The following is an 8,442-nucleotide window of genomic DNA, read 5'->3' as shown; positions in this document are numbered from 1 at the left end:
CCCTGTTCCCCTGAGCACTACCAGGAGTGACTAGAAATAGTGGTCACAAGCTGGCAGAGGGTAAATTCAGACTAGATATCAGGAGGTGCTACTTTACGGTCAGGGTGGCTGGGATCTGGAACCAACTTCCAAGAGAAGTGGTGCTGGCTCCTACCCTGGGAGTCTTTAAGACAAGGCTAGACAATCACCTTGCTGGGGTCGTTTGACCCCAGTACTCTTTACTGCCATGGCAAGGGGTCAGACTTGATGATCTGCTCAGGTCCCTTCCAACCCTACTAACTATGAAACTATGTGACATGAGTTTAGCTTGTCAGCAGCTTGAGGTAATGTTTCCCAGAAACCCATGCACTTATCTCCTTGGAACTTGGCAGGCTTCATGGCCTCATAAGGAGCTACCATCCCTGCAAGTTTCATGTTAATCAGGAAAGAAATGACAACGTTATAGGCAGTTTTGTGCTTCCCCGTTATAAACTGTGGCAGGGTTGGTGCCTGCAACTTTAAGGGCTGAGACAAGCAGCCAGCAGGTGCTTGATCACAGCGGCCATTTTAGATCTCTGGCACCTAGATAAACAGAGCAGTTTGCTGCCAGCAGGTCAGACAGAAACATCACCTGACTGCAGGCTGAATGCTATATCCTGGAGGTAAGGGCAGGAGCTTAAGGGGATGGTTTGGAGGCTCCTGGTTCTGGACATGACCTAAAATTGCATCCTGCCAGGAATGGGTGGCCTGGTGGGGCTCTTAGTGGCCTGAGAGCCCCCGGGATATGCCAGGCCAGTTACCACCCTGGTGAAAGGTAGGTAAGGGCGCCTTAACCCCTAGCCCCCACAACACTGTGGGTACAATGCATGGCTATGGCCACCTGAGCCTCCACCAGGGAGGGAAGCCTCATGGCCCCATTGAAGGGGCAGAGATGAGGAATCCCAATGTGGAAATGGGTGTGGAGCCCCAGTGAGGGGGAAACCAGGGGGCTGGGAGCCCAGTATATGTGTGTGTGACCATATGGAGTTGCCCGGTGAGGTGCATGGGGTGGAATTAGCCCAGGGTTTGGCACAAGCCTGGACCACACAGAATAGGGGAACTCGCAGGAACCGAAGGGACTGCATGGTGAGGGCAGTATATGAGTAGTGAAGCCTGATGGCCCAGAGGGGTCACTCAAGGAGGAGCAGGGCAGTGGAGTGTGACCCAGTAATGGGCAGTATGCCAGAGACCCCAGTGAGAGAGGGGTGGAGTAGAAGAGGCCTCCTGTGAGAGAGGAGGTGGTATGAATGAATGTGTGTGTGCATGGAGCCCAACTTTGGATTCAGTTTGTTCTGGTCTCAGGCCGGGAGTAATATTAACCTGGATGCCATCTGCAAGGCTTGGGCTGCAGTGTAGAGGAGGAATAGAGCCAGAGATAGCACCCCTGACATCGGGGCAGGAATGGGCAGCCTCCCGCCTCATTAACACCATAATTATGTATCATCAAGGCATGGCAGGTGAGGAGACCTCACCTGCCATGGGCCGGTTGGCCCAGAAACAGATAGGCAGGCCAATGACAGACCGACCCTGAGAAAGCCCCCTGTTACATAGATGTAAGGGGGTGAGGAAGGTGCTGGGCCATGGCGGCTCCGGTGGTGGCGGGGTCAGACCCAACTTCCGGGTCACGGCAGAAGGCAAAGCACCAAGGCTTCCCCTTTCTAGGAACCCGGAAGTACCTGGATCGGGACCTGCCCGGGCGGATAAAAAGAAAGCTCCGGAGGCATCCGAGGGGGTGGTGGATCCAGAAGTGGAGGCGGTGGGAGCCTGTGCAGACGGAGGCAGGCTGCGGAGGGTCCAAGCGGCTTGGAGGAGAGTCCGGACCTTCTGGAGCTGGACGAGACCCGGAACAGGTAGCCAGCTGAGGGGCGGTGGCGGGGAGAAGCCCAAACGCCCCAAAGAACCGGGGACCGGGTCAGAAGCGGGAGAGGAATACTCCCTCCCTGACCCGTGGAGAGTTGAGGCCTTGATAGAGGGGTTACCACCCTGGAGGCTCAACAGCCGGAATGGACATTCATGAGGTAGCGGTACGTGGAGAAGCAGCGCGATCCAGAGCGCTACAAGACTTGGGGACCGCTTTAGCACGGCGGCCATCCCAGAGGACCGGGCGAGGGTGTAGGGGTGGAGGAGCCCTCAGGACCCCTGGACCCAGCGGAGACTGAGTGCTGCTTCTGAACTGTACGCGCCACAATATTTTGAACCCCTAATTTTACCATCAAAGTCGTGGCAGGAAAGACCGGCGTGGGTACAGTGAGGACGGCATATCCCCCTCCGGCCAGGGGTCCCCTGTGAGGCGGTCGGTTGACGAACGGCCCCCTCACAATAGACTATGGGCGAAATGTCAAAACAGTGTTGAGACAGTGAAACAGTTTCGATGAAACAAAATGAACAGTGGTTTCAAAATGAAATGAAACTCAGAACAAAACACTGTTCTTTTGAAACATCAAAATGGAAGTTGAAATGGAACAGTGCTGTTTCACACAGCCCTATTGGACAGGTCTGGTGGCGGGGGCCTCCAAGGCTGTTTATGGGAGCCCACGTAGGGTTTTCAGTTGTGCTCTGTACTCCAGGCATGTAACTGTAATGGCAAGTCTGTAGCTGGCAAGTAGTTTAGGTTGTAAATTCCAAAGAATGGCATTTCTCAAACTTCCCACAGTCTGGGCATCTCAGAGCTCTTGCCAAACACACATCACCCTCCCCTCACTCTCTGGCTCTGCACCTCCATACACTCTGTGATCACAGCTTTCCTCTGCAGGAAACAGCACAGATACAGTGGGAACATCCACACTGAGCATGGCAGGGGTGTCTGCTCCCCCCAGCTGGGCAGAGGATTGCAGTACATGCAGGATGCAAAGCACATGTGGTGGTGAAGGGTTGCAGGAGATCTGTGCCCTGGTTAGGAGCAGTCAGACATCCTGATCCTAAGGCAAGATTGTAATGGGGGCCCACACCCCAATACTGAAGATGAGAGAACCAGAGAGCAACCAGCTGGCTTCAGGTCCCTGAAGGGACTGTTAGGAGTGGAGAGACCTTTAAGAAAAATGGCTGCTTGCCCCAGGTGCAGAAAGCATAATGAGAGTGGTGACTGACAGGTCTGGTGAGGAAGTGGAGGGTCAGGCCATCTCTGACCTGCCATAGATTCATAGATACTAGGGTCAGAAGGGCAACAGATCATCAAGTCCGACCCCCTGCCTGGGCAGGAAAGAGTGCTGGGGTCCATGGTAAAGGCAATCCAGATCACAGGGGGCCAAAAGAAGTTCAACAGTACCAGACATTGAAATGATGTTCCTTTTGCTATGTTTATTCCTATAAGCCATTAGCTTATACTTATTTTTAAAGATTAAACTGGAGGACTGAAAGGGCTGTGAGGGAAGGCTTGGAAGCCACAGAGAAGGCTTGGAAGCCACAGGGAGCGCCTGGAGTGGCGCTGCCACTGTTTCTAGCAAAAAAAGACTTTAAACTGGGGATCACAGCCTACACCAAAAATGACTGAGTAAGCAGGCCTGGAGCCCAAGAGGGGGATATCAGAGGGCTGAAGAGCCTGGAGCCTGAGAGGTCAAGACCAGGGCAGAGGCCCAGGAGCTGAGATGAAGGGCAGTGGACCTGGGCTGAGGGGTCCCACCAGAGTTAGAGGACCTTGACTGAAGGGCCAAACCTCAGACAAAGGTTTAAGGTCTGAGGGGCCAAGTCCTGCAAGGGGGGCCAGGGGGCCCCATCCAATCTAAATTGACACCTGCCAGGCATGGGGGTGGCTATAGGGGAGGATGGAGGCCACAATTCTAGCCCTTGAAGCAACTAGGGCAGTGGGGCCGGAGCCCCGGTGACAGAGAGACTGTGTGGCCAGGGTAGGAAGAGAGCCCCAAGCTTGCTAGCCTATGAAGGCCGCCTCCCCACTGTGTTGGTACATCAAGGTGTGGCAGGTGAGACAGCAGGGTGCAGTCCTGAGAGGCCAGAATAGGGTAGGATCAAGATGGCCACTGGGAGGGCAACACAGCCACCCTCAAGAACTGCTCTGTGCACTGCTATACAGAGGCACATTGATGATGACTTTGAATAGCTGTGGGTTCTGGGGAGCAAGGTAGTCCAACCCTATACTGAAGTAGCTTCCAAGTTTGCACATAACATATGAAAATCTGCCAGGTCTCTCCTCAGATCCTTCATAGGTAGCAATTGTGTCTGCTCAGTCAGAACCTGACATGAGGTAATCTGACTAGAAATTTCTCTGCGGAGAGGGTTCTGATTGGCTACCAAATTCATATAAAAGTTCAGTGAGCCCCTCCCTTGGGGGGAGATCACATTAGCTGAGGACAGAGGCTGCTGCTGCAGGGACTGTCTCTCAATCAGGCTTTAGGGCCTATAGATCTCCTCCTTCGCCTCCTTCACTTGGAGAAATTTTGTATTGCTTGTGTTGTGTTACGGCTTTGACTCCGCTCACCTGGCTTCTGACTTACTTAGGCACTGACTTTTGGCTACGATTTTGGATCACCCTTTCGGACTTTGTTTGCAATCTCGGCTCAACTCACCTGGTTTTGACTTCAGCTTCCAACATCACCGCTTCTCACCGTTGTCCTGCAGGACCGGCGTCACGCGACTTACAACGTGTTACAGTTTTCGTCTCGTTGTTTGTATACCCCATTTAATGAGCTGTTGACCAGCCCTGGGACTAGGTCTTCGGACTGAACCTCGTGGGCCAACAGACCCCTTCGTTGTTCATTGTTGTAACTGTAACTGAAGACATCGCTGCCTACACCTAAAGCGTAAGTTAAATAAATTCATCTTCATTTCAATCCGCTCCAGGTCCATATCTCCTGACTCTACGCCAATAATCCCACCTGTCCATATCTGATTGCCATACCGGCCCACCGTGACCTTGGGGCCCAATTCATTCTGTTCAGTTTACCCCGACAGACCTAAAGACAGAAATGGAGCTTGGGGCATTAGGGGCATCAGCCCCACCCTGAGCACCAGAATAGTTACCTACCCAAACACTTAGCCTCTCCCAGAGAGGACTAGGGCTACTCTAATCAATACCACTGGAGGCAACAGCAGGGGTAATGATTCCCACAGTGCCATGGCCACGTGGCCCCCCTCCATGTCTTCCCTGGGTATCCCTTGTCCCTTTCTTCCATGGGGTCACCCCAAATCAGGGCGTACACCTTGTGATAAACCAAAACAAGAAATGGAGTGGGGGTGTAAACTCACACAGAGAGGACCAGGGTTGCCCTATCAGTGCTACTGAAGGCAGAAGCAGAAAGAATAATACCTGCAGTGCCATGACTGGGGGCATGAGGAGGGAAAAGACATATTCTGGGCAGATGGGGTGGTATCAGGAGTGGGGCCAGAGGATCCTGGAGCAGATTGAATGAAGGCAGAAGTGTGATATGTACTGGGGACATGTGGCCATGCCCTCTTCTCATGACAGGAGACAGAAGAGTACATGGGACCACATTACTCAAGGCTCGGGGGGCCACCCACAAGCCCAAGCCAGCCATTCCCCTTCCCCAACAGTTCCTCACCCTTTCCCAGGACTGGAGGGAAAGTCCAAGTGGAGTTGATCTGATCCCAGGCCTCAGCTGGACCATCAGGCTGAGCCATCCCTGTCCTCACTGACTACATAAGCAGAGACCAGGCAGCAGAGAGCTGTCTGGGCAATAGATCACCCTGCCATACCTCTGGCTGGCTTGGAACTCCTAAACCTGCTTCTGTGCTCTGAACCACTGGTTTGGGCCTTCCTGCTTATTTGTGATTTATTCTGTCCCTGTCTTGGTTCTCCCAGCCTGGATCAACTGCTTGTCTTGACCACTGTCTTGTCTCAGCTTTCTGGATTCAGACTGATACCTGGTTTACATTTGGGTAACCCCCTGATCAAGCATGCACTGCTCAGACTGATCACCCTTGACCCAGTCATGCCCTTATAGGAGGCCACTTCAGTGGTCCCACTGTAGCCCTAGCCAGGGGCAGCCCTTTCAAGATGCAGGGTTTGACCAAGGTTTGCTTTGGGGTCCTGGATGCTACTTTCCTCCCCCTATCAAACCCAAGCTCAGCAGGAGTGCAGAACTGTCCTCCAGAATTAAGTACTGCCTAGCAGTCCCACTTCAGTGGCAGTGCCCCTCCATGCTCAAAGGTCTGACCACACCCCAGAGCCTGAGTGGTCCAGGAGCACTGGCATAGGCAATAAATACTGGATGCTCCCCTGGAATTTCCAAGGCAATCATAAGGGTAGCTTTGAGGGAAGCATGTCATCTTACAGGGTTGCTGAGAACAAATCTCCACCCCCTCCCATCTGAAATGGTCCTGCCCCATCACTACACTGCCAAGAGCCAGGCTGGTAGCATCCAAGGCCAGTTAAAATGGAGCAGTATCCTCCCCCCCGCCCCCAAATCTGGGATACTGGATTGATGCCCACAATGAATTCAGAGGAAAAAAGTTGGAAGGGACCAGTTTCCCTGTCTGCCAGGGATGCTTATCAGGCAGACCAGCCTGGGCCCAGTACTGCAGCAGCCACACTTGCAGCAAGCCCCAGCTAAAGAACTCTGCCACAGTTTAGGAGTAGCAAGCATTCTGATTCACTGCGGGGAGTATCCCCTATCCATTTAGCACCAGCTGGGGCCCTGGATCTACAGTCCAGTCAACAGTTCTGCTGTAGCAAGCCTGGTTCCTGACTCTAGTTTTCAGTTTATTTCTGGACTTTGACTATGGATTTCCCTGCAGTTCTGTTTCCTGGCTCCTGTTTGGCTCTGGTTTTAGACTTCACCTTGTGGCTACCCTCTGGATTGGTACTTGGTATCCAAGCCCCTGACCCTGGACTGGATATCCTTCTGGCTTATTCTGGATCTTCCTCTACCCTGGCATATGGTTTGTGCCTTTTACCTCAGCCCCAGGCCCTGCTTCCCCTCGGCAGCCTAACCATTAGGCCAGACCACCTACATCCTGGTCCCTTACACTGTCCCCCCAGTAGCATGCTAATCAATAGCAAGACACTTCTACCTCCAATCAGTGACTGATCACTTCTGCATACCCTCCAGTGTCCGCCTCTGTCCCAGCACCAAAGTACTTTTCTTCCCCACAGGATAGTGTACAGCTATACCCTCAAACATTTGCAAAGCATTTTGAGATCTTCAGAAGTGGTTGCAATGCACAAGTGGTGGTGGTTGTAATATACAAGTGGAAGTGGATGTAGTATACAAATGTAAGATAGATTATTTTTATCTAATTTATTACATTGAATATCTATCTTTCTATTACATTGAATAAAAAACCCTAGTTAAGCTGTATAAAAATTCAATTGACTATCTATATATCTATATCTAATTCTATATAGATACATTACACAGCACTGTAATGTAAAGATTCTATAACACATTTTAAAATATTCATTTTTACAAATTTGATAGCTATTGATTTAAGTATGTATGAATTGAAAATGGCAATAGCAAGGAATCTGTTAAAGCAAAACAAAACAAAAAGGAAAAAAAAATCACACTGACAGACATTACTACCTGTAATGTTCACTACGATTGTTCATCATGAACCATTGAGGAAAATGAGAGTAAAATGAAAAACTTCATAGAAGCAAATGTTGTTTCTGTTCTGATGGTTTCATTTGTCAGCAGGCAAGTTTGGCTTCATGACAAGGTAACGTTAAGAAAACTATTAAGCCAGAGATGTGACCAAATGTTATTTGTTTAAGCTATCAAAACTTATTGTTAAGAGTCACTAGTGCAGCCATACCCTTGGAAAGAGAATCAAAAGTTTAGTTACTATTTTAACTATAGCTAGTTTTTAAAAATACAGTTAGGTACGCAAGTAAAAGGAAGCATTTTCCCTCTTAACTAGTTACTTGTAGAAAAACAGACAGGAAAAAAAGGAGCAATCATATAGATCTGTTTCTGTGAATGAAGGTACATGGATGCATCTATCTGGTGTTCTGGAAACAATTATCAGTGTAGGTTCAAATCTCTTTTGAATATCTTAGCTCTCACCCAGTTATGGGTATGGCCTAAACAAGTTGGCCACATCCACTTGGGACCATGTAGTGTCATTAACCAAATTAGATCATGCTGATGTCTGCAGTTCTGGTATTTCAAATTTGCCAAACTTAGTATAAACTATAAAATTAATTAACACATTATTTATCCATCCCTCCACATCACAGGGAAAACAGTAAATATAAAATTAATTAAGGATCTTCTACAGTGATAAGCAAAAAATTGGCATCTTTGTTGGGGATCTCAGCAAGCAGTTTCAATTGAACTGACTTTTTTATAATTAAAAAAAAATGTTTTTCTGAAATATTTTAATGCTCTATCTGGAAAAATGAACCAAAATATTTCATCTGGGATATGGTTAACTTAAAGTCCAACATATTTAATTGAACAAAACTTCTGATTTTGAATCAGTTTGACATTGAAATGCATCTTCCTAAGT

The sequence above is a fragment of the Crocodylus porosus genome, unplaced genomic scaffold (assembly GCF_001723895.1).
Source record: "Crocodylus porosus isolate Cpor-Errol unplaced genomic scaffold, CroPor_comp1, whole genome shotgun sequence".
Classification (NCBI taxonomy): domain Eukaryota; kingdom Metazoa; phylum Chordata; order Crocodylia; family Crocodylidae; genus Crocodylus; species Crocodylus porosus.
The sequence above is the reverse complement of the archived record's forward strand: the minus strand, read 5'-3'. Positions refer to the sequence as shown.